Source organism: Oryctolagus cuniculus, chromosome 9 (assembly GCF_964237555.1).
Source record: "Oryctolagus cuniculus chromosome 9, mOryCun1.1, whole genome shotgun sequence".
In the NCBI taxonomy this organism is placed as follows: domain Eukaryota; kingdom Metazoa; phylum Chordata; class Mammalia; order Lagomorpha; family Leporidae; genus Oryctolagus; species Oryctolagus cuniculus.
This window is the reverse complement of record NC_091440.1, coordinates 134335906-134360370: the sequence shown is the minus strand read 5'-3', so window position 1 is coordinate 134360370 and position 24465 is coordinate 134335906. Positions and strand designations below refer to the sequence as shown.

Here is a 24465-nt window from a genome sequence, read left to right as displayed (position 1 = left end):
ATTCATATTTCTAGGGAAATATTCCTATAGGCATTTTTATCAATGAATAAGTATTCAACTTCAAAAAGTGAGTTTTAAATAAGAAGGAAGACTGGCTCATTTATTTTATGATACTTCTTGGTGAATGATCTCCAGGACCTTGTTTTTTTTTGGTTTTTGGTATTTGTTGTTGTTGTTTTGTTTTGTTTTTTAATATGATATCCAGGGGCCCCACTCCTGGCAAACACAAGTCTTAGGGAAAGCTCACCTCTACTTGTCCACATGGAGAACCAGTCAATTCCAGCAGCAAACACAGATGAGGGCATGGCTGTACCATGACTATTGAGATTCTGGGGAGGGCCCCAGTGGACTTTGCTCCATACCAACCTGGGGATGGGCCCTCAGTGTTGGACCTTCCTAATTCCAGAAATCTGCCTGTTAGGTCACAGATGGTCTTCTTCAGGCCTTTTTGAGAGAGAGACAGACAGACAGACATGGAGAATACACACTCAATAAATGACTGCATACCTTGAATGTAACTAAGGAGAAGGTGGACAACCCAGTGGAAAGACAAATGATCTGAGTAAGCATTTACAGTATGGGCTGCTCTGCTTGTGTCTAATGCAGCTTAAGGACACCCTAAAAAGGATGAAATTTGTTTCCAAATAAAGGAGTCCCCCAAAATTCCCCAAATAATATAAATATGATATATCTATCTCCTAAGTTGAAATCCATACCATCATGCAAATAAAGATTAGCAAATGTGCAAAGAAACAGAAAAATGTGATCCAAGTGAAGAGAAAATTCAATGAATAGAAACAGAGCCAGAGCTTATCTAGATTATAATAAAATAACAATCTGAAGACAACATTCTGCATGTCTAAGAAGGTGGAGGAAAACGTGAGCATGTAAAGAGGCAGAAAATACACCAAAAATTATTAAAATAAAATTGTCGACTAAAAAAATAAAACATCAAGAAAGAAAAACCAGGTGGGAATAATCATAGGTTGGATGTTGGCAAAAAAAAATCATAAACTCGACACAACATCAAAGGTGCAAAACTGGAAGCAGAAGATACTTATCAAGAAAAGGTATTGGAAGAATATCAACACTCCTCAGGGAATCTCAAACAGCTCAAAAAACGTGTAAGTGCAGTTTGTGTAGGAAACAAGAGGGCAGTCAGGTAAAACATTCAAAGAAGTCATGGCCAAAAATGCTCTCGTTTGATAGAAATAGCAAGCTTGCAGGGCTGGGCATTTAGTCTCACAACTGAGATGCTGGTTAGGACCCCTGAATCCCTGCATTGGAATAGCTGGGTGAGAGCCCCAGCTCTGGTTAATGAATCCAGCTTCCTGCTGATGCAGACCCTTGGAGTTGCTGGTAATAGCTCAAATAGCTGGGTCCACCAGTAGGGGATACCTGGACTGAGTTCCGAAATCCCGAGCATTTGGGGAGTGAACCAGTGGATGGGGACATTCTCACTCACTCAGGCTGTCTGCCTCTCAAAAACTCAAATTTTAGAGATTGATTTATTTATTTCAGAGTCATAGTTGACCAACAGAGAGGGAGAAGCAGATCTTCAGAAGCCAAGAGCTTCATCTGGGTCTCCCATGTGGGTGGCAGGGGCCCAAGTACTTGGACTATCTTCTGCTGCTGTTCCCAGGCCATTTGTAGGGGACTGGATTGGAAGTTGGGCAGCCAGGCCACAAAACGGCACCCATATGGGATGCCAGTGTTGCAGGCAGTTGCTTTGGCCACTGTACCACAACACTGGCACCAAAGAGTTTTAATTAAATCATCAATGCACCTGTAGTTTTCAGAAACACAGCAAATCCCAGTACATGAGATGTGAAGAAATGACCAAGATACATCATTACAAAACAAAACAAAACCCTTAAAAATCAGTGACAAAAAGAAAGGAAAACTAGTTGGAGGGAAGCAAACACATCCACGAAAACAGGGGCACCCAGTTTATTGTAGAACCTTATACCTTAGTACAACTGGCAAAAACTTCATGGTACGATATTTCTGCGCAGTCATCAAAATGCAGGAAGTACCAGGAATTGGCAGAGCAAAATTTCCTTGCCCTTTTAGGGCAGCATAAATCTATAAACCACTTTGGAAAACTCTTTGACAGGGTCTCCTAGCACTGATCATGTACATTGTGCCCAGAAAATTATACTCCCAATACAAAGCTCAGGAAACATGTGTACCTGCTCAGCAAATTGCCTGTTTCAAACGGGCTGTTAGTAATTGCCCACCTTGGTAGCACCTCAGTGCACAACAAGGACAGACTGAGTAATACAGTGCGCTAGATTCATACTGTGGAGAACCGTACGGAAATGAGAAGAGCAGTACTGGTTAACCTGGTCACCTGGTCAGTCTCAGAGGTGACACTGTGGTGCCACACGTGAATACAGATCCTAAGACTTATAAGGTTCAAGGCGGGCAAGGCTAACTCAGGTGTTGTAAATCATAGATGTCATGATGCTTGTTTGTGGGAGGGAGAGCTGGATGGGGCCATGAGGGAAAGCTGGGGGCACCTATTTCTGGGTTTGGGGGTTTGCAACAGGTGTGTTCAACTTGTGAACTTTCTTCACTCTGTATACTGTGTGCTGCTCTGTATGTCATACTTCAACAGAGTTTCAAAAATATGGGTTTAAAAAAGTAAGAAACTGTCCCAGACTGAAAGGGTATACATGGAGCACTTGACAATTTTTACCTGTGATGAGTAGAGGAAAGAGAATGGAATTAAAAGAGGGAGGAAAGAAAGAGATTGATGTTCAACTGTGGCTGATCTCCTTCTATCAGATGGATTTTTATGCTTTTGAAATGCGCTCTTGGGTTTGAAGTACTACCTTTCAAGCATTCTTATTTTTCAGTCCCAATTTTTTCCTTACTAAAGCCTCTGTGCCTGCTGTTCTCCCAACCAACCTTCTCACTAACCACCCCCAACCCTGCCACCGTGAGCAGCAATAGAGGTCAACTTTAATTCACTGGTGGTGAAATTATATCACATAGTCTAAATGGCCTTTTAAGGACATGCTATAAATCTTCCAACCAAAACATAGTGTCCTTAGCATTCCCATATATTTAATTACACCATTTTCCTTAAAACCATACTTCATATTCTCATTTTAATCCAACAATGGAGCTAGCACAGGAAGGCTCTGAACTTAGTATTTTGTTTAATAGGCAGCTTGCTAATTATGTAGAAAGTTCAAATGAGCATTCCAAATTCCTAAGAAAGTTTAACTATGACCACTTATAAATCTCTAAAATCCTCAATGAGAAAACTTAGAAATACTAAGTTCAAATGAAGTTTTTTTTGTTTGTTTGTTTGTTTGTTTGTTTTTTTGACAGGCAGAGTGGATAGCGAGAGAGAGAGACAGAGAGAAAGGTCTTCCTTTTTGCTGTTGGTTCACCCTCCAATGGCCGCCACGGCTGGTGCGCTGCAGCCGGCGCACCGCGCCGATCCGAAGGCAGGAGCCAGGTACTTCTCCTGGTCTCCCATGGGGTGCAGGGCCCAAGCACTTGGGCCATCCTCCACTGCACTCCCTGGCCATAGCAGAGAGCTGGCCTGGAAGAGGGGCAACCGGGAAAGAATCCGGCGCCCCGACCAGGACTAGAACCCGGTGTGCTGGCGCCGCTAGGTGGAGGATTAGCCTATTGAGCCACGGCGCTGGCCAAATGAAGTTTTTATACAGAAGAAAATAGAAATAAATCAGTTCAAGAGACATCAGAAAGAATGGGAAAAATGTTTGCAAGCTAAGGGTTAATATCTAAAATGTATAAGAATTTCTGAAAAAATCAACAGCAAAACAACAATCATCCCATTAAGAAATGGGCAAAGGACCTCAATAGACAGTTCTCAAAAGAAAAAATGCAAATAGTCAACAAATATTTGCAAATATTTGCATGGGGAAATACAAATCAAAACCTTCAATGTGGCATCACCGCACCATATCAGAATGACTTATCAAGAACAGTAACAGTGGTAAGGATATGGAGAAGATGAAATCTTAGGCACTACCAATGGGAATGTGAATTAGAAATGCAATGCCTCTATGATCCAGCAGTCTACACTCAAAACACATGAACTCAATCTATCAAGGAGACACCTGCTCCACCATGTTTATATCAGCAGTGTTCACAATAACCAAAATACGGGATCAACCAAGGTGTCCATTAAATGAATGGATAAAGAAAATATGGTATAGAATGCAATGGAATATTAATTAACTATTTAACAAAGAATAAAAGCCTGTCATTTGCAGCAAAGTGGATGGCACTGGAGTTAAGTACGCCAGACACTGAAAGGTAGATACCGCATGTTCTCCCTTATATATGGATGCTAAAAAACAAGACCTCAATCTGCACAGAACATTGATTACTAGAGGCTGGGAGGGAAGGAGGGAGGGATAAAAGGAGTATGGATTAAAAAAAAAATGGGGGGGCCGGCGCCATGGCTCACTTGATTGATCTTCTGCCTGCGGTGCCGCGACAGGTTCTAGTCCCGGTTGCTCCTCTTTCAGTCCAGCTCTCTGCTGTGGCCCGGGAAGGCAGTGGAGGATGGCCCAAGTGCTTGGTGCCTGTGCCTGCGTGGGAGTCCAGGAAGGAGCACCTGGCTCCTGGCTTCGGATCGGCGCAGTGCTGGCTGTGGTGGCCATTTGGGGAGTGAACCAGCAGAAGGAAGACATTTCTCTCTTGTCTGTCTCTCACTATCTAACTCTATCTGTCAAATTAAAAAAAAAAGCATATGTGCTGTACCTGCCTCTTTAAAAAAAAAATAGGGGAAACTGGGTGTAATTCATTCACTGTGAGAAATATGCTAATATGTGCTGTTAACGGGAAGTAGGGGGAGGGGTGTATGGGAACTCATGTTACTAACTTATAATTTTTGTTTTGTAAAATTGAAATAAATAATAAAAATACTGATAACCACATAAAGTCCTGGCAGACTCAGATGTTCAAACATGGAGGTCCAGTTTTAATTTATACTTTATCCTCTGCTTTCTGCAGCACTGATGTTCTAAAATAGTGTGAATGCTTAACTTTAATAGTGACTAGGAGCCTAGAACCAAATAGTGGTGGAAACTTTGCCTTGTAGATCAGTTGTGAGTTTTTTTTATTGTAAGCATCATACAGTAAAACTATAATATAAAAATCTAAAAGGAGAGCGGCCTTATGTACTCAGAATGAGAATATGTATATATCATAATATTTTTAATTCCCTAAGAAAAGCAGGAAGTAACATTAAAGAAATTGGCTTGAAAGCACTGTGAGCACACCATCAATGCACAAAAAGACAACTTATCCCATAAATGGTGCTAGGGAAAACTGGATGCTGCATGTAGAGGAATGAGACTCCTGGGTCTCACCATATACAGATATATACTCAAAGTGGATGAAAGACTTGTATGGAAGATTCAAAGAGCTGGCATTGGGGTGAGTGAGAATACCTGCCTGCAATGCAGGTATCCCATATGAGCACTGATTCAAGTCTCAGCTGCTCCACTTTTGATCCATCTCCCTGCTAATGTGCCTGGGAAAGATGCCAAAGATGGTCCATGTGCTTGGGCCCCTGCCATCCATGTGGGAGACCTACATGGAGTTCTTGACTTCTGGTTTCCAGCTGGCCAAACATTGGCTCGTAGGGTCATTTCATGAGTAAAACGGTGGATAAAAGACAGATGATCTCTCTCCCGACCCTACCCTCCACCTAACCATGCCTTTAAATAAATAAATCTTTAAAATAAATAAAATGTAAAATTCAAAACTATAAAACTACTAGAAGAAAACTAATGGAAAACACTCTATGATACTGGTCTGGGCAAAGAATTTATGGACAAAAAAATCTCCCAAAGAGCAGAATGAGGTATCTTCTCACTCCAGGCACAGAGGTAACATCTCAGAGAACAGAACAGAACAGAACAACCACAATAATGGGGAAAAAAGCAGGTGAGAAATGTTGGTGAAGATGCAGGGAGAAAGAACTCTCGCACACTGTTGGTGGAAATGGAAATTGGTACAGCCACTAATGGAAAACAGTATGGAGTTTACTAATAATAATACACCTGAAGATAGAACCCTGTTTTCCAGCAATCCCTTTGTTGGTTATTTATCCAAAGAAAAAAAAAGCAGTATATCAAAGAGATATCGGCACTCCCCTGTTGATGGCAACATTATTCATTAATAGTCTTGATACAGAAACAACTGAGGTGTTCATTGATGGATAGACTGATAAAGAAAATATGCTACGTATTTTAGAAATGGAATCTTATTCAGCCATAAAAAGAACAAAATCCTGTCATTTGCAAAAACACGGATGGATGTGGAGATCATAATGTTAAGAGAATTAAGCCAAGAAAAGAAAGACAAATAATATTTCTCTCAGACTTAACAGAAATATAGAAGCATGGTTACCAGAGGCTGGTGGGGGGGGTGGGGGGGAGGGAGCTGGGAAGAGGCTGGCTATTGGCGACAAATTCACAGCTGCAGAGGAAGAACAAACATTGATGTGCTATTGCACAGAGAGCCAGTGTAGCTAACAATATTGTATGATGTAACCCAAAAGAGCTTGGAGAGAAGGTTTTGCATTTTCTCCTCATGAAGATATGATAATTGTTAGAGATGATGGCTGATCTAAGTATCCCTAGTTGATCCATGCATAATCTATAAATGTACCAAGCATCACATGTACCCCATAAAGATGTACAATCATTGTCAATGAATCTTTTTGAAAGAAAAATGTTTTCATGGAATTCTGTGGGAAGTTTAATGCTCTAGTAATGAGTTTTTATGGTAGACACTTACTAAATTACTGCAGTGTTCATGGTCTGGTATGAAATGAACATTTGGTATTATAAACTTTGTTTAAATGTGGATAATAATAAGTTCAAGCCCTAAATATATATATATTTGAAGCATTTCAAGCTTGCTGAAATGACATGTCACTGAGGAGTAATTCTGTTACTCTTCCTCATTAATAATTAAAAACTAGCCTCGCAAGGTGATACTTTAAACAATCACTTCCTTATACCCACATATAACACTAATTCCACTCAGGACAAATTCATCTCATGATTTAATGTGAGTTCCAAGTCATAGCAGTTACAGGTACAGAAACAGCCTAAAACTCATGCTTTATGCCACATTTAGCAAACCACAATTGTTCTCTCCTTGCATTTGCTTCCTGCCTCATGTATCTCCTAATCTTTGATGTGCATATTGAAAATCTCACAAGTTCTCTGAAATTGATTGCATCTTCACATTTAAACTAGACAAATCTTATTTATTTGCCTGAATCACACATACTTCAGAAAATCCAAAACCTCAGGAAGTTCCTTAAATTCATATTGTCTAGAAATGCATGATTAAAAGAACACACTAGCTCACCCTGAGAGAAACAAGTTTATTTTTTTCAACTTTTATTTAATAAATATAAATTTCCAAAGTACAACTTTTGGATTATAGCGGCTTTTCCCCCCATAACCTCCCTCCCACCCACAAGCATCCCATCTCCCACTCCTTCTGCCATCCCATTCTTCATCAAGATTCATTTTCAATTATCTTTATATACAGAAGATCAACTTGGTATATACTAAGTAAAGATTTCAACAGTTTACACCCACACAGATACACAAAGTATAACGTACTGTTTGAGTACTAGTTATACCGTTAATTCACATAGTACAACACATTAAGGACAGATATCCTACATGGGGAGTAAGGGCACAGTGACTCCCGTTGTTGATTTAACAATTGACACTCTTATTTGTGACATCAGTGATCAACCGAGGCTCTTGTCATGAGCTGCCAATTCTATGGAAGCCTCTTGAGTTCATGAACTCTGATCTTATTTAGACAAGGCCATAGTCAGAGTGGAAGTTCTCTCATCCCTTCAGAGAAAGGTACCTCCTATTTGGTCCGTTATTTCACTGTGATCTCACATCTCACTCACAGAGAGCTTTCATTTAGGGTTTGTTTGTTTGTTGTGTTTTTTTTGTTTTTTGTTTTTTTTTTTTGCCACAGTGTCTTCGCGTTCCATGCCTGTGAAACTTTCATGGGCTTTTTAGCCAGATCCAAATGCCTTAAGGGCTGATTCTGAGGCCAGAGTGCTGTTTAGGGCATCTGCTATTTTATGAATCTGCTGTGTATCTCACTTCCCGTGTTGGATCGTTCTCTCTTTTTTAATTCTATCAGTTATTATTAGCAGACACTAGTCTGAAACAAGTTTGTCTTATGTGAAGACTGCTTTCTGTCAGGGTAGGAAGAACTCTTTGAAACAAGCTGCGCTCTTCCATACTATGCAGAATTACTAGACTGTAGTTAGGTTGGTTTCTGGTTGGAATGTGGCAGCATATTACAACATGAAGGTCTCAAGGCAGAGCAGTAAGAAGAAAACAGGCTAGTCACAAAAACCTGTGTGTGTTCATGTGGTCCTGTGAATACTACAAGGGGACTTCAAAAATTTTTTGGAAGAACAGAATTAAAAGATCATTTTGTTAAGGGAAAAAATTTGAGATCCATGTGCAGTTATTTAATAATGTACATGTTCATGAACTGCAGGAAGACTCCATGGAAGTGGAAAAGGTGGAAAAACAGAACTGTTCCCCATCAGTCTTTCTCGTCAGACATTCAAGTCTGTGTTAGCAAGGGATAGTGTGTGTTCATCCTGTCTCATTTCTGATTTGTAAGGACAGTTTGCTTTTAAGCTGTTATGTAAAGCTCAGTGCTAATTTATTCCTTATCTAAAGAGCCTAATTTACATCATGATTATTTGTTAGGCTCTAAAGATAGATAATTGTTCTCACCTTTTCCCTCTCTTAACTCAGCTTTTTAACACCTTTTCCAGAGTTTGCATAGATGATTTTTTTCATTTAAAAAATGGTCCTCAAGGAAGCTCTCTGTCCACTTTGCAAGTTAGAGTACATAAAGCATGTGTTAATATTAGAACTTAGAGAATTATTTTATCTGTATTTCACTAACATGGGTGTTGTCATTTCCTGACAGTAAATATAGATCACCCTAGGAAAATGGTACATGGCCTCTCCCTGGTGCTGAAGATGGCAGAGAACACACACACCACTGAAGATTTTTACCATAATTGTACAAAATCACTTTCCAGAATCAATTCTCTGAAAATTTGAATTACCTGTTAAACACTTTCCCTTTGCAAACAACTAATTAAGTACAAGAAGAATGTATATGCAATGCATCACACTTCCTATTTTTAACACTGGCTGGAAAATATGGCCAAACTCATTAATTCAGTTGAAAGGAAAATGTCTACACCATTGTATATTTTCAAAAGAACTGAAAACCTCCATTTAAATTCAAGACGTGAATGGCATGAAATAGAACCTCATCCATGATATTCTTGTTTCCTACTATAATTTGATTGCCTCATTACCCACTTAGGATAATCTCTGTACCTTTTCTTAGTACTTACTTAAAAACATTTTTTGTAGAATCCAAGTCTCCCTGGTGTTTGAGAGAACATGCAACAAGTGTTTCTGAGATTTCACAGGGCAGTTTTCATAGGTTTGGGGGGCATTAGATTATAACATGCAGAGTATAAATTCCAGGGTAAATGGCAGAGCATGAATCTTGACTCCAGTAATTTCCAGCTGTGTGATTTGCACAATGTATTTAATGTCTCTGGGCTCCTGCTTCCTCCAGTATAAATGCATAAAATAGTAGCAGAGCAAGGTATTGTTAGGAGGATTAAATGAGTTCATTTGAGTTAAACACATAGAAAAGTATTTAATATACTATATTAATAAGTGCTATATTTTCATTTATATGTTATTTACTATATGTTCATTAAATTCTATTTTTCTCTATGGGAATACTGAATACTGACAAATACAAACAGTATTTAGAGAGGTAGTTATCTTTATGTGGGGAAAAATCAGCAAGGAATAAATTGTAGTACGTTGAGTATGAACTACTGATAAACCAAAATAAGGAATAGTAAAGAAATAGGTAAAAAGAGTCTGAAGAAGAAATGGATGACCATCTAGACAAAAGCGGTGGCAAGCGCAGAGAGAGGACGCGGGTGGAAAGGCTGTGTGGTGCAGCAGGGCTGTTCTCAACAGCAGACGTGGAGGCGGGTGGTCAATATCCATTAATGGGTTACCAGAGAGCTGGTGCTATGAAGATTAAAGTCTTGAAAACATAGGTACACTTTGTTCTAACACAAAACCACAGAGCACAGGAATGCTGGCTAGCTTTGTTCTTGCTCCCAAACATTGACATTGCCAAAAACCAGTCATGATACCTCATTTCTCTGTCACTTCCGATTTGCAAGGCCTTTCAAGTGTGCCCGTCGCCATTCGAAGGCCGGGTCCTCACGCCTGCAGAGGCACTCACAGCCAGCCTCTCTCGGGTCCAGGGTGTGTTTCAGAGTTCCAGAGCAGTTCTGCTGGAGTGCTCCTCTACGTGCTGCTCGGAAGAAGCAGGACAGAGTTTGTTCACTGTGCCAATGAGACGTTCCAGGTACAGCCAGGCACATGATTTCCCTGAAGGCAGACTGAGTTCTTATAACCTGGACTAGATTGGAAACCAAGGTCTCCTAACTCCTACTTGAGGTCTCTTTTTATGGTATCCGCATCAGGGATGGTGAGCAAAATGACCTGAAATAAGTTATCCTTGTATGCTTTCACATCCTGGGCACCATTCAGTATCCTCATGACCCATCTTGTAGACCTTCTCAGCAGCGTGGTGGGAGACAGGTGGTGAGCCATCCTCTCCTGGAGCTGGGTTGTGGACAGTGTTGGGTTGTACCGCCGTGTTTGTGAACCATCAAATATAGGGCAGCAGAAGCTGCTGCTTTTATATATGGCAAGACTTAAAACAATGTGTGGATTTAAAAGAAAATACGAGGGAATCATAGTTCGGAGATTATTTGGATATGGAAAATCATAAAAGGGATGAGTATGATTTAGAAAATGATATGTTAGTCCCTACTGCTGTCTGATCTCGGCCCCTGCTTCATGTTTTCTTGGCCTGTGAATTACTTGAGAGTTCCTTCCTGTAACTGTATCACCATGTCAGCCAGTCTGCTGGACAGATTGATCTAACACGCAGGCTACAATTGGGATACATACTTGAGTTACCAGCTTCATGATAAACCCTGGGGAGTGGGGGCAACTGATGCCCGGAGTTGGAATGTGGTGGTCTCTGCACACTCATGAACTTGCAGGTTCTGGCCTACAGCCAAGTCCAGTGTCCGCCTCCAGCAAAGATCCCCCACAACCACAGACACAGTGTCTGAGAGGACATTGGTCATGGCCTCATCTGTGCAGGTCATGGAAATATATGCACAGTAAAAATAATCTCCTGACTTTTTAACAAGCATTTGATGCCTTGTGCAGTGCAGTGTTGGTCCAACAACAAGTTACCATGGCAGCAAGTTCATCTCTAACTCCCAGTTTTTTTATTTTTATTTTTATTTTTTGTTTTGACAGGCAGAGTGGACAGTGAGAGAGAGAGACAGAGAAAGGTCTTCCTTTGCCGTTGGTTCACCCTCCAATGGCCACCGCAGCTGGCGCACTGCGGCTGGTGTGCTGCGGCTGGCGCATCATGCTGATCCGAAGCCAGGAGCCAGGTGCTTCTCCTGGTCTCCCATGTGACTCCCAGTTTTTTTAAAATGTGTGTAACATCAAATTTTTTTTAAGGATTTATTTTTTTATTTGAAAGAGTTATACAGAGAGAAGGAGAGGCAGAGAGAGAGAGAGAGAGGTCTTCCATCTGCTGGTTTGCTCCGCAGTTGGCCGCAACAGCTAGAGCTGCACTGATCCGAAGCCAGGAGCCAGGAGCTTCTTCTGGGTGCACCCACGTGGATGCAGGGGCCCAATGACTTGGGCTGTCCTCCACTACTTTCCCAGGCAATGGCAGAGGCTGGATTGGAAGTGGAGCAGCCAGGCCTTGAACCAGCATCCATATAGGATGCTGGCACTGCAGGTGGTGGCCTTACCCCTAAGCCACAGTGCTGGCCCCTCAAGATGATCTTAAGGTAACCACAGTACCCAATTGCAATTTGAACATCCGCCTGCATAGTCCTCAAAGTGCAGCTTTCTGCAGGCTCGGGTGCTCTGTGATTACCGTGGTGCCTTCTGGCGTAAGTGTGCTTTAGGAAGAATCAGCGAAGTTCGTCTCTGGGACATGTGCGGTGGCATAATGGACTCATTCTCTGCTTTCCTGAGTCTGAGGCAGGGTCTGAAATGCTCACTGCTTTAGATTGTGGTTCTTGAGTTTGCAGACCTTTGAGATACGTGCTAGAAAATAATTGCAAGGGAACAGGGAGAAACACCATCTCCTTATAGAAAAAGAACAACAAGGTTGCTGTGGCAACCTGCCTATAAAGGTTTATGAATAGTTTATGCATACGGAAGCTGACGCTTGGGTCCAGATTCACAAGCAAAACTGTATTCCCCTACATAAACTACAGTGAATTCAGAGATAAGAAAGTCAACATAGATCAGCGCGAACGGCGAGAGCTCTGGGGTAAGACAGCCCGGGCTCACGTCTTTCCTGGAATTTTGCCTTCTCCCAGGGACTTTATCGCCTCTCTTTATAATGACCAAGAAGAGCTACCTTGCTCTTACCCAGAGTGCTCCAGGACGTTTCCTCTTCTGTCAGTGTCAGGCCTGCTCTGGAAGGCGCTGCGTTTTCGGTAAAGGTGTTGAGCCTCAGTTCTTCTGCCTCCACAGCAGTCATAGCCTGTGGCCTCCTGAACCTTAGGACTCGGGTCTGACCGCAGAGCCACGCATGGTCTCCCGGAAGAGGTGCAAGTGCTGGGTGCTGGGTTCCTTGGCTTTCTGGCTAAGATTTCTCCTGTGATTCCTGTCCTTTGAGCTGACTGTGTAATTAAAGAGATTTTAATGTGCATTTTTTTCTCTTCCTGCTTTCCTGTGCATAGTTTGCCTTATTATTGGGCATCTTCCATTAGAGACATCTTGTGGCCTGTAGACTCACTGTCATACCTGTCTACTTTTAAAATGCTATTGCTGTGAAAACAAAGGGTGCCTTGGTGAGTGTGTATAAAGAAAATGGAATCTGGTTTTAAGTGAATGAGCGCATTGGTAGTAAAATAAGTTAAGGCAGTATTTGGACCTAATTAGTAGATTGCTAAATAATACTGCATGTACTTTATAAAACAACAAGCCCACAAAAGTTGTTCTAGAATGTACATAATGAGATGATGAGTTCCTTAAACGAGTTCCTTCATGTATGACAAATGATGGTTCAGAGGATGAGCCCTGAAGGCGAAGGGTTCTTTGCTTTCAAACATCTTCATCAATAATCCAATTTTTGAAAAAAAGTTTGTGATGAGAAACATGGACTGGAAAATACAAAATCAGAAATGTACGTATTTCTAATGACATTATGGAAATAATTTTGGTATTGTATCATGGAACTTGTTAGAATTAATACAGAACTAAGACCAGCATTGTGGTGTGGTGGGTTAAACTGCTGCTTGCAACATGGGTATCCAGCATCACAGTGCCAGTTCTTATCCCAGCTGCTCTGCTTCCAGTCCAGCTCCCTGCTAATGTACATGAGAAGGCAGCAGAAAATGACCCAAGTGCTTGGGTCCCTCCCCCCATTATAGGGGATCTGTAGGGGTTCTTGGCCTCATCCTGGCCCCCTTTTGGCTGTTGTGGTCATTTAGGGAGAGAATAGCAGATGGAGGATTTCTCTCTCTTGGGTCTTTCCTTTATCTATTTGTCATTCTGCCTTTCAAATAAATAATCTCTTAAAAAATTAAAACAGTATTTTTCTGCAAAATTCCTTTCAGTATTATTGGACTGAATTATTCTCTCTATATAGAATATTAGCTTCATGGCATTTTTTTCTAGTCTTATTTTCCTTTGAATTTATTCACTCTTACATGAGTTTGATGCATGTGTGTAACATCTATTTGATAACTCCTGGGTGGAGTTTGTGACTTCTGGCTTCTACCTGGCCCAGCTCTGGCCATTGCAGCCATTTTTGGAGTAACTAGCAGAAGAAATAAGTCTATCTATGTCTCTCCCTCTCTCTTTCTCTGTAATTCTGCCTTTCAACTAAATAAATAAACCTTGAAAAAATACAATAATTCAATGTCAATCTTTAATCCAGGATCCATTGGTGTTAGGGGAGATGGTGGCTTATGGTAGAGTGCAGTTGTGTTTTGGGCCAAAAATATCAGTGAGGAAAGATGCTGACTTTAAAGGTTAACTATTCTATATAAATAAAGCAATGTTAGATTTAAACTAAAAAGCCCAAAATAGGACTTTCTGCTCTGCCTTTTGTAAAGACCATAGACCATTTTTCCTCAAACTGTTTGTGCCTCAGTGTCTAATTCTACAAATCAAACTAATAAACCTCGGCTTTAATATTGTGAAAATAAACTAGATCATTTAATTGGTTTTTTGTACTGCTCAATAATTTTTGTCATTTTAATTTTTTCAAATTAGGTTTTTACATACAACAACAGAGCTATTAAGCGGATAAATTACTTTCATCAATTATTGAGACAACAGTTTCCTGTAACACAGTTAGAATAGAATTTGACCCCAATTATATTGACTTGTCCATCAGTATGTAGTTTGCCATGGTGGTATCTGCTTGTGTTAACTGGGCTGAGCCACTGCTGTATCCCCACCAGTGTCTTAATCTGTGAAACCTTCTACTGAAGAAAAAAAGTCAGGCTAAGAAAGCACTAATCCCTTGAAATTCACTTTGGAAAATGTTGTGCTCATCTCATATTGCCAGACCTCACAAGCCATCCGAGATTGGCAAGTTCTTCTGATAGAACTGAAACTGCATTCCTTTCCCTTTCCTGAAGAAGGAGCTTGGAAAGCACCCACGTTGCAGACAGTCTGCACAAGACTCTAGCAAAGAAAAAAAAATCAGCCGCTCTGTGCAAAGGCAAATTCTTAATCTACACACGGTTTTCTATAGAGGAGGTTGCCTGTAAGTTAGGAGCATGGCGGGTGGGTGGCAAATGCCATTGCTTAATCACTGCAAGATTTGTTCTGGTCCTTGAATACCAGCTGAGGCTAAGCCATGGTCAAGGCACCAACAAATCCAAGATTGGGAGCAGCCCAAACCTGCTGTGTCAATCACTGAGAAGAGGTGGTTCGTGACTCTTGATTAGATGAGAACAGGCTGGAAAAGATGGCTGAGATGGTCACCCTGGGGATACTAGCAATTGTGTTTTTTGGGTGAGAGATCAAAGCATGAAAAACAGTGTTCTGTCTGCCACAACCTAAAACTCCGGGCGGCCGTATTTAGTGTGGTCTGCAGATGGGTGCGGTCCATGAGTTGTCTGACGCCAATATGATACATAAGGTTAAAGTGAGCATTTGGAAACTTCACAGCACTTTGGCAAAGTAATTTTATGACTGTTAAATCTAATAATAAAAAATGGGGCCTCTATTTTGGATGTCTTTCCAGTACTTTTTTTCATGTAATTTCTTTTCATTATTTTTACAAAAAATGTCAGTCAATGGCAGACTGAAAATTAAAAAAACAAAATGAATCTTTCACTCCAGGTTTTCCTCTATGAGAATTTTGTAAAAGCAAGTGCTTAAATGACAATGTTGAAAGATAAAATGAGAGACAGATAAAGATTATGTAGTTATAATCCATCATGCTGCTCCTGAACTTTAAGACAAAATGAAATTTATCCTGATTATTTGCTCTGTAAAATCGAAATGTTAGTGCCTGCACCACAGGATGGATGGAAAGACTGAATGAATGCCCCTGACCTTAGCAGGACACATCTGACCTCTGATCTGTCCTTTCCACCTTCGCATTGGCATGTCCTGCCCTTCCTTCCACCACACTTGAAATGCAAATCTATATCACCTGCAAACAGATTTTACTTGATTTTATGCTCTGTGCTTTAGAAGATTTTAAATAATAAGTGAAATGACTTTTCAAAGATCACCAAACTTTAGGGAAAAATATAGTCAGTTTTCAGAGTTCAGTGGCCATAAAGTAAAAATATACTAATTGCTGGAAAGAAGGAATATTTTATCTGACAGTCATATAAGAAAGAAATTTCTTCCTTTATAACCTGTGGAGACAATATAGTTTCAAGTGATAAGCAGTTTACAATTTGGCAAACACACAGACTTAAATAACTGGCTACACATCCTTAGACACTCCTGCTTTAGAGGGATGGGGTTCGTGACTGCCAACCAATAGACTATGGGGAAAGAGACGTTCTTTGACTTCTGAGGTCAGTTCAGGAAAGACCATTAGCTTCTGTGTGTTTTTTTTTTTTTGGGGGGGGGGAACTCTTGTCCTTGGATATTTCCCATGACATTTCCTCTGAGACCCAGCCTCTATTTCTAGGAGAGGCTGCAAACCCTGGAGCTTTCGTAAGTATGTGCCCTGACTGAACTAGCTTTCCAGTGATCTCAGCCTGGGTGCCACACAGGATTGTAGCTCCCGGCTACTGAATTCACGTTTAGCCATTCCGGCCCTACCACTAGCTGTCCACTCCCCCATTTCAAGTGCCCAGATGCTGTAAAGCTGAATGAAGTTCTCCCTGATGTTCTAATTCAAGTTCCTGATCCATAGAATTCATAAGCATAGAAAAACGATGGTTGCTTTATGCTTTCAAGTTTGGGGTGAATGTCTTGTGCCAGTAGGTAACCCCAGTGCTGACAATATTTATACAGTATCTGTGTATATAGAGACAGTGTTCATTTTTCCCCTTATTAAAACTCTCAGAAGACGCCATTGCCCTGAGGTGAAGCAAAACGTTGATGTTGATGACAGCTTAGACACAGAGGCCCTGCTACTTGAAGAAGAAAATGTTCTTTTATTTACTCTCTGCCTCAGTAAATACTGTGGCTCCTGGGAATCCATGTGGATTTGATCCAGGACTGCCGCCCCCTCAGGATAGATACCAAAACCCATGAATGCTCATGTCCCCTGTGCAAAATGACTATCAGTTTATTTGCATATAAGCCCGTCTCCATTTTTGTATATATTGTAGATCATCTCTGGTTCAGTTACAGTATGTAGTATGATGTAAATGCTATGCTAATAGTTGCTGTACTGTATTGTTTGGAGAATTACAGTAAGAAAAAAGTCTGTACCTATCCAGTACAGGTGCGATTTTTTCCCCCTCAAGTGTTTTTGATGTGTGGTTGGCTGAATCCATGGATATGATTGGCTGACTGTACTGTTCTGTCTGTGTCCACAACCTCGCCTCTACCTTCATGCATCTGCTCTTTCAAGGTTCATCTTGGCTGTTTTCTGTATCACCCCTTGACAACTCCACCTCATCCCAGGCAGAGCTAGGGTCTCCCTTGCATCTAACTCAGAATGCTGAGGGACATTCGTAGTGTTAAGAGTGTTCATGCATTTACCTGGCTGCCTCCCCGCTGACCTCAGCACAGTGTGAAGGTGAGGAGAGCCCTGATCTTCTCAGCTCTCCTGTTTTATCAGTGAACCAGGTGTGTGACGGGTACTCAGAAATGCTTACTGTGTACGTCAGTTGTGAAAAAACTTAGGTGGATGGTCTGCCCTAAGGGCTGCTCCTGGGTTACACACAAACTAGCAGGTGCCCTGTGCTGCCACACCAAGACTTAGGAACCTGTGTGAACAGACCAGTGAACTTAGATTTACCTCCCATAACGCTCATTTAGTTAACAGCTTTTCCACAAGGACTCTGGAAAAGTTACTCCGTTCCAGACAACTCCTTTTTCTCAAAAAAAAAAAAAAAAAAAAAAAAAAAAAAAGGTACAGTGATCTTTCTACTCTAAAACACAAAGTAAATAAGCATTATAAATGATACTGTGACATTGTAACTTTTGGGGAAAGAAACACTGTTTTCCCCTAACATTTCTTAGTCACCAAAAATCAGATAGAACAAACTGAACTAGGGCCATGTTTTGAAAAATTACAAGTATTTTATTTGCCTGTGTATACCTGATAAAGGGGGATGGCAAGCTGAGGTCTTTCCTGACTTTTAAGTCTTACATGATCGATAAGTTTTCATCTTTTTCCCAGAGGTCTCATCTTTAGATACTACTTGGACTGAAATTGGCTCTGTAAGTTTACACTTTAAGGGTCATGGTTCTCTGAATGGTAGAAAACAGCAATAGGGGAATTGTTCAGAGGGCAGACTATACCTTACCACAGATGACTGCCTCCAACACATTCCCAACCAGCATCTGCCAGCTCCTCTCTTCTTTGTATGACTACAGTGAACCTTCAAACTGTCCCATTTTATGCACAAACTCCATTATTTTCAACTCAGTGGTAATTGCTCATGCAGTTTAATGACAATTGTAATATATTTTTAAAGATTTATTTATTTTATTTGAAAGAGTTACAGAGATGGAGAGACATAGAGAGAGATCAGCCTTCTGTCCGTTGGTTCACTCCTCAGATGGCTGCTACAGCCAGACCTGGGCCAAGCCAAAGCCAGGAACCAGAAGCCTCATCTGGGTCTCCCGTGTGGATAATAGGGGCCCACATACTTGGCCATCTTCTGCTTTTTCCAGGCGACTAGCAGGGAGCTGGATTGCAAGTGGAGCAGCCAGGACTTGAACCAGCACCCACGTGGGCTGCTGGTGTCTTAGGTGGTGGCTTCATTCACTCCACCACAATACTGGCCCCTGAAAAATAAGTTTGTTGTTTAATTTAGAATATTTTCCTATCTGTAAAAAATTGCTTGGATACCAAGCTTTTTCTAGTAAAATTAATGAAAATGCTTTTTCATAGAATGCTTTTTCACTTGGGTGTGGGAGTTTTATATACAAGTTCAGGTTGCAAAGACAGAGGCAGGTAGACCCAGAAGGAGGCTTCTGCAGCTGGGATGAAGGTGGCAGCTGTGGATGCAGTAAGCTGTAGTTGGAGTCTGGATACATTTATTTTGAAGACTGCATGGTTTGCTATTAGACCAAAAATGGAGCAAGAAAAGTCAGTGTCAAAAATAACTTCAAGTTCAGAGCTATCTAAAACTTACCTCCTGCTACATAAAAGGCAAGCTTGAGTCAGAGGTAGGAGCAGGTGTTTCTGATGTCCATCCTGGAGGACGTCCACTCTGTCCCCTCTGTCCTGCTGCTTCACAGGAGAGCATCTCAGTTGAATTCTCAGTAGCCGCTTTATGGCAGGAGAGCTGAAAGCTTTTTCCGTTACTGCAAAAAAAGAGGTCTTTGTCAGGATTTTTATTTGGAGAACTTAAAAATATCTATTCTGGGACACTGAGGACCTGCAGCTGCTTTGAGGACTTGCTCCTAAGATTCTAAATCTTTAACCAGTTATTACTGAGGTCAGAGAGAGAAAGAACATTGTTTTGATGTTCCTGCACATATTTTGGTTGACTCAAAATAACTCCACATGGTATAATTGAAAGAGCATTCAACTGGGAAGCAAACCAGCTTTTAGTTCTCAGTAATACTACCAATTGGATAAGTCATAAACTCTCTGGGATTCCAACTCCTCATCTCTAAAGTTTCAATGAGTAGGAGTTTTCAAATCGTTTATATAAATCTTGTGGAGCACTCGAAGTTCTTCCCGAGAGCTGCCTTCTCCAGAGTCTGTGCGTACAAGCATGGCTGAGGTACTTTGTCTCCCTGATAAAGTCAAGGCAAAGTGTTACTCATTCCTGTAGCTCATGAAAACTTAGCATAACTTTAAAATCAATGATCCTCAAAGTTCTAGCTTGCAAACATTTAAATAATTATGTTAAGTCATGGGGTCTATATCTTGAAACACTTTTTGAAGCAGATGAGGTATCAATTGTGGTTTTTTTAAATGGATTTTAAAATAGGAAAGCTAATGTATTTGAACTTACATGGAAGGCAGTAGAATGGACACTCTACATACCTGGTTGTATTCTCACAATGAGTAGGCTTTATCATCTCTCATCTCATAGACTCGGACACCGAGGCTTAGGGAGGCTCAGTCACTTGTCTCAGGCCAGGTAATGCTGAGATGGCAATTCAAAACCAAGTCTTTTGGCTCCAAAGCTGTTGTTACTACATCAAGCTGAAATGACAGCCATTGTCATTATTACTGCTATAAAATATTTTCAGAAAAGGAGAGGAAAGCTTAACTGACTTACTCTGAGCTCTCACACACTATGGCAGGTGATAAGATGTCAGGGCCTTGTGTTAACGCCCAGGAGATGCATTTATGTCTTCCTCTTCATTCCTGTGAGCTCAGTCAAGAGTTTTTGGAGCCATGCCCACTCTTGGCCAAGGCGGTGGTTCCATCATCAAAGCTTGTGTGACAATTTCTGGTAGGGAACATCTGACTGAGTGGGAACAAATTAATTTCACCACAACTTAAAAAGCTAGAAAAAGAATGTCATGGGGTTGAAGATGGTTTTCTTTAAATAATGCAGTCTTGACTTTGCCTCTACCCCTTCTCCTTTCTCTCTCTCTTTTTCTTGGCCAAGAATTGATAATTATCTACTTGTTATTAGAGTATAAAGAGGATTTTCCAAAACTGGAATTAAAAAAGTAGAAAGTGATTTTCCCTTTAGAATTCAGATAATGACTGTATAGTGACATAAAAGAGATTATAATCAGCTAGAAAAGCAATGAGATATTTAAAATGTTAAACCAGAAAATCCAAGTTCTTAAAAACAGTTGGGGTTGGTGCTGGCATTGAAAAGTGAGACAAAACAAGTTTAAAAGTGAAGGAATCAAATTGGAAAGGAAGAAGTCAAACTATCCCTCTTTGCAGATGATATGATTCTTTATTTAGGAGATCCAAAGGACTCCACTAAGAGACTACTGGAACTCATAGAAGAGTTTGGCAAAGTAGCAGGATATAAAATCATTGCACAAAAATCAACAGCCTTTATATTCAAAGCCAATGCCACAGCTGAGAAAGAACTTCTAAGATCAATCCCATTCACAATAGCTACATAAACAATCAAATACCTTGGAATAAAATTAACAAAGGATGTCAAAGATCTCTATGATGAGAATTACAAAAACTTAAAGAAATAGAAGAGGATACCAAAAAATGGAAAAATCTTCCGTGCTCATGGATTGCAAGAATCAGTACCATCAAATTGTCCCTTCTCCCAAAAGCAATTTATAGATTCAATGTGATACCTATCAAAATACCAAAGACGTTCTTTCAGATCTGGAAAAAATGATGCTGAAATTCATATGGAGGAACAGGAGACCTTGAATAGCTAAAGCAATCTTTTACAACAAAAACAAAGCCAGAGGCATCACAATACCAGATTTAAAGACCTACTACAGGGCAGTTATAATCAGAACAGCCTGGTACTGGCACAGAAACAGATGGATAGACCAATAGAACAGAATAGAAACACCACAAATCAATCCAAACATCTACAGCCAACTTATATTTGATCAAGGATCTAAAACCAATTCCTGGAGCAAGGACTGTCTATTCAACAAATGGTGCTGGGAAAACTGGATTTCCACATGCAGAAGTGTGAAGCAAGACCTTTACCTTACACCTTACCCAAAAATCCACTCAACGTGGATTAAAGATCTAAATCTACTACCTGACACCATCAAACTATTAGAGAACATAGCAGAAACTCTGCAAGATACAGACACAGGCAAAGACTTCTTGGAAAAGACCCCAGAGGCACAGACAGTCAAAGCCAAAATGAACAAATGGGATTGCATCAAATTGAGAAGTTTCTGTACTGCAAAAAGAAACAGGACAGTGAAGAGGCAACCAACAGAATGGGAGAAGTCATTTGCAAAGTATGCAATCAATAAAGGATTAATAACCAGAATCTACAAAGAGATCAAGAAACTCATAAGAACAAAACAACCCAGTTAAGAGATGGGCCAAGGACCTAAATAGACTTTTTTCAAAAGATGAAATCCAAATGGCCAACAGACACATGAAAAAATGTTCAGGATCTCTAGCTGTCAGAGAAATGCAAATCAAAGCCACAAGGAGGTTACCCCTAATAGTAGAGCTAGAAACGTACCAGGGGATTCCAATTCAATCCCATCAAGGTGGCATGTACCAATGCCATCTCACAAGTCAAAGTGATCAGTTTCAGTTCATAATTGATCATAAAGATAGGATTAAGTGTCAAAGGGATCATATAAACAAGACAAGTCTCTGCTAATAATAACTGATAGAATTATAAAGGAGAGAATGATCCAACATGGGAAGCGGGATACACAGCAAACTCATAGAATGGCAGATGTCCTAAACAGCACTCTGGCCTCAGAATCAGCCCTTAAGGCATTTGGCTCTGGCTAAAAAGCCCATGAAAGTTTCACAGGCATGGAAAGCCAAGACACTGTGGCAAAAAAAATAAAAATAAAAATAAAAATAAAAATAAAAATAAAAAATGACCTAAATGAAAGATCTCTGAGAGTGAGATCCCAGCAGAAAGAACAGGCCATCAAAGAAGGAGGTACCTTTCTCTGAAGGGATGAGAGAACTTCCACTTTGACTATGGCCTTGTCTAAAGAAGATCAGAGTTCATGAACTCAAAGAGGCTTCCATTGCCTTGGCAGCTCATGACAGAGCCTAGGGTGATTACTGACGTCATAAATAAGTGTGTCAGTTGTTAGATCAACAACAGGAGTCACTGTGCCCTTACTCCCCATGTAAGATCTCTGTCCTTAATGTGTTGTACTATGTGAATTAACGGTATAACTAGTACTCAAACAGTACATTATACTTTGTGTATCTGTGTGGGTGCAATCTGTTGAAATCTTTACTTAGTATATACTAAATTGATCTTCTGTATATAAAGATAATTAAAAATGACGCCTAATGAAGAATGGGAGAGAAAGTAGGAGATGGGATGGTTGTGGGTGGGAGGGTGGTTATAGGGGGAAAAGCCACTGTAATCTAAAAGTTGTACTTTGGACATTTATATTTATTAAATAAAAGTTTTCTTTAAAAAAGTGAAGGAAATGAGCACTGAAGAGAGGGAAACTTTCACTAAAGATAAACCTGAAGTTGTTTATTTGGGTGTTTAGGTTGTTTTGAAATACAACAAAGAATTATCCCATATTTTAGGAATAAAGGCACAAAACAATAGAAGATATTTGTAATGGGGAAAACTGCACAATGCCTGATGGACCTGTGTCTAATATTTACCTAGTGCTGCAGGCCCCGTTGATTTTATGCTATAGTTTGCTGCATGATAGTTATGTCAGCTGTGTCAGAGGCCTGGAGTTACTGTTTTTGAACATAAGTGCCTTTTGCCTAAGGAGTGCTTGGGAGGTAATTGAGTCATCATCCTGGGCTTGCAAGGACTCCCCGTGTCCTGAAATCGTGATTGTTTCTACCCTCCAGGGGAGAAGGAAAAGCATAGCTCACTTCGAAAGGTGTCCTAGGTTCTGAGGTCACAAATGAAAAAAAAAAAAAAAAGACAAAATAAATAAAGCCCAGAAACACATTCATTATGGCAAGTATGAAAATCTCCCTTCTTCCAGAACAAGCAGGACTCCTGTCTGCCTTGGCTAAAGGGACAGCATCAGAAACTCAGAGGATGTCTAGTGTGGCTGCCAGGATAAGTTGTGGACAAGTCACAGTGTAAATATTCCTACTTCATTGTTTTTCTTGTGTCAAAGTTAGGGCTCAGCTACTTACTTCTGGGCCTTCTTTGTGTTTCTTGGTTAATTTTTCTCTTGTTCTCATCTTCCATGGACTTTAGGTGGGTGGTCGGAGGTTGGAGAGTGAAGCATTAACTGGTCCCTAACATCAAGAGTTATCTTCCACGCTGAATTCCAAAAAGGGATGAGAAATGCTCCCACAGTGGGAAGTCTCCAGCTTACCAAAGCACAGGCTGAAAATGTGTTTATTTACTCACCTGTGAAAAGTTATTTATGATTTTATTACAGGGAGCACTGAGACTGGATAGAAAGGTAATAGATCAACAATGGGGGATTGTCTTCGAACAAATTTCATCTTAAAAGATATACTGAGCCTCATTGTGGCTTTGAAGTCTGAAAAAAAATGAAGTTTTCTAATGACTTCAGTGAAAAAAGGATGAAGCTAAATTTGTTGTGAAAAGAGAGTTAAACATGGAGCATGTTTCCAGCTCTCTCAGGGCCATAAAAGCCATTTTGGTTGAATTGCAAACCGGAGCCCACCCCTTCAATCATGCAGTTCTACCAGAAGAATGCAGGAGTGTGGTCACCAAAACAGCACCCGCACTACTGGCTTTTCGTTAGCAGTGAGCGCGATGATTTAGTGTCTCAACCATCTCTTTTATTACTTGGCAGCTTTGGGATATCCGATTTAGGTCATGAATAATCCCCTTTGAAAACAGAGCATCTCCTCCAGTGGGATAATTAGATGATCACCAAGGACAAGCCATCTGACATCAAAGGCGGAGAGCCTAGGAAGTCCCGGAGCTGGCAGCTTCTCCCCAGATTAGAAGCAGGCTCAGCATTAAGAGGTCAGTGCAATAAATAACGGGATGTGAAATAATTGCTTACAAGTTTTGGTCAAGGAACTGTAGTAAAAACTGACTGTTTGGCTTCTGAAAAG

At 40.6% G+C, this 24465-nt stretch overlaps 1 protein-coding gene and 1 long non-coding RNA gene across 8 annotated transcripts in view; one reads left to right on the top strand and one right to left on the bottom strand.

Annotated features, from left to right (window-relative positions):
* LOC103348942 (uncharacterized) overlaps positions 1-24465 on the top strand; it is a 218749-nt gene that overhangs the window by 132291 nt on the left and 61993 nt on the right. For 2 of the 7 annotated variants that reach the window (XR_011379094.1, XR_011379093.1), the window contains exon 1: positions 19224-24373. The exons of the other annotated variants lie outside the window; for them this stretch is intronic. The gene's annotated coding sequence lies outside the window, so the exon portion shown is untranslated. Of the gene's footprint in view, positions 1-19223; positions 24374-24465 lie in introns of those variants that run through there. 7 annotated transcript variants of the gene reach the window in all.
* Positions 18293-19252, bottom strand: LOC127492083 (uncharacterized). Its single transcript, XR_007921116.2, has 2 exons — positions 18965-19252; positions 18293-18614 (listed from the first exon to the last, which is right to left on the bottom strand). It is a non-coding gene; the product is annotated as an uncharacterized lncRNA (long non-coding RNA).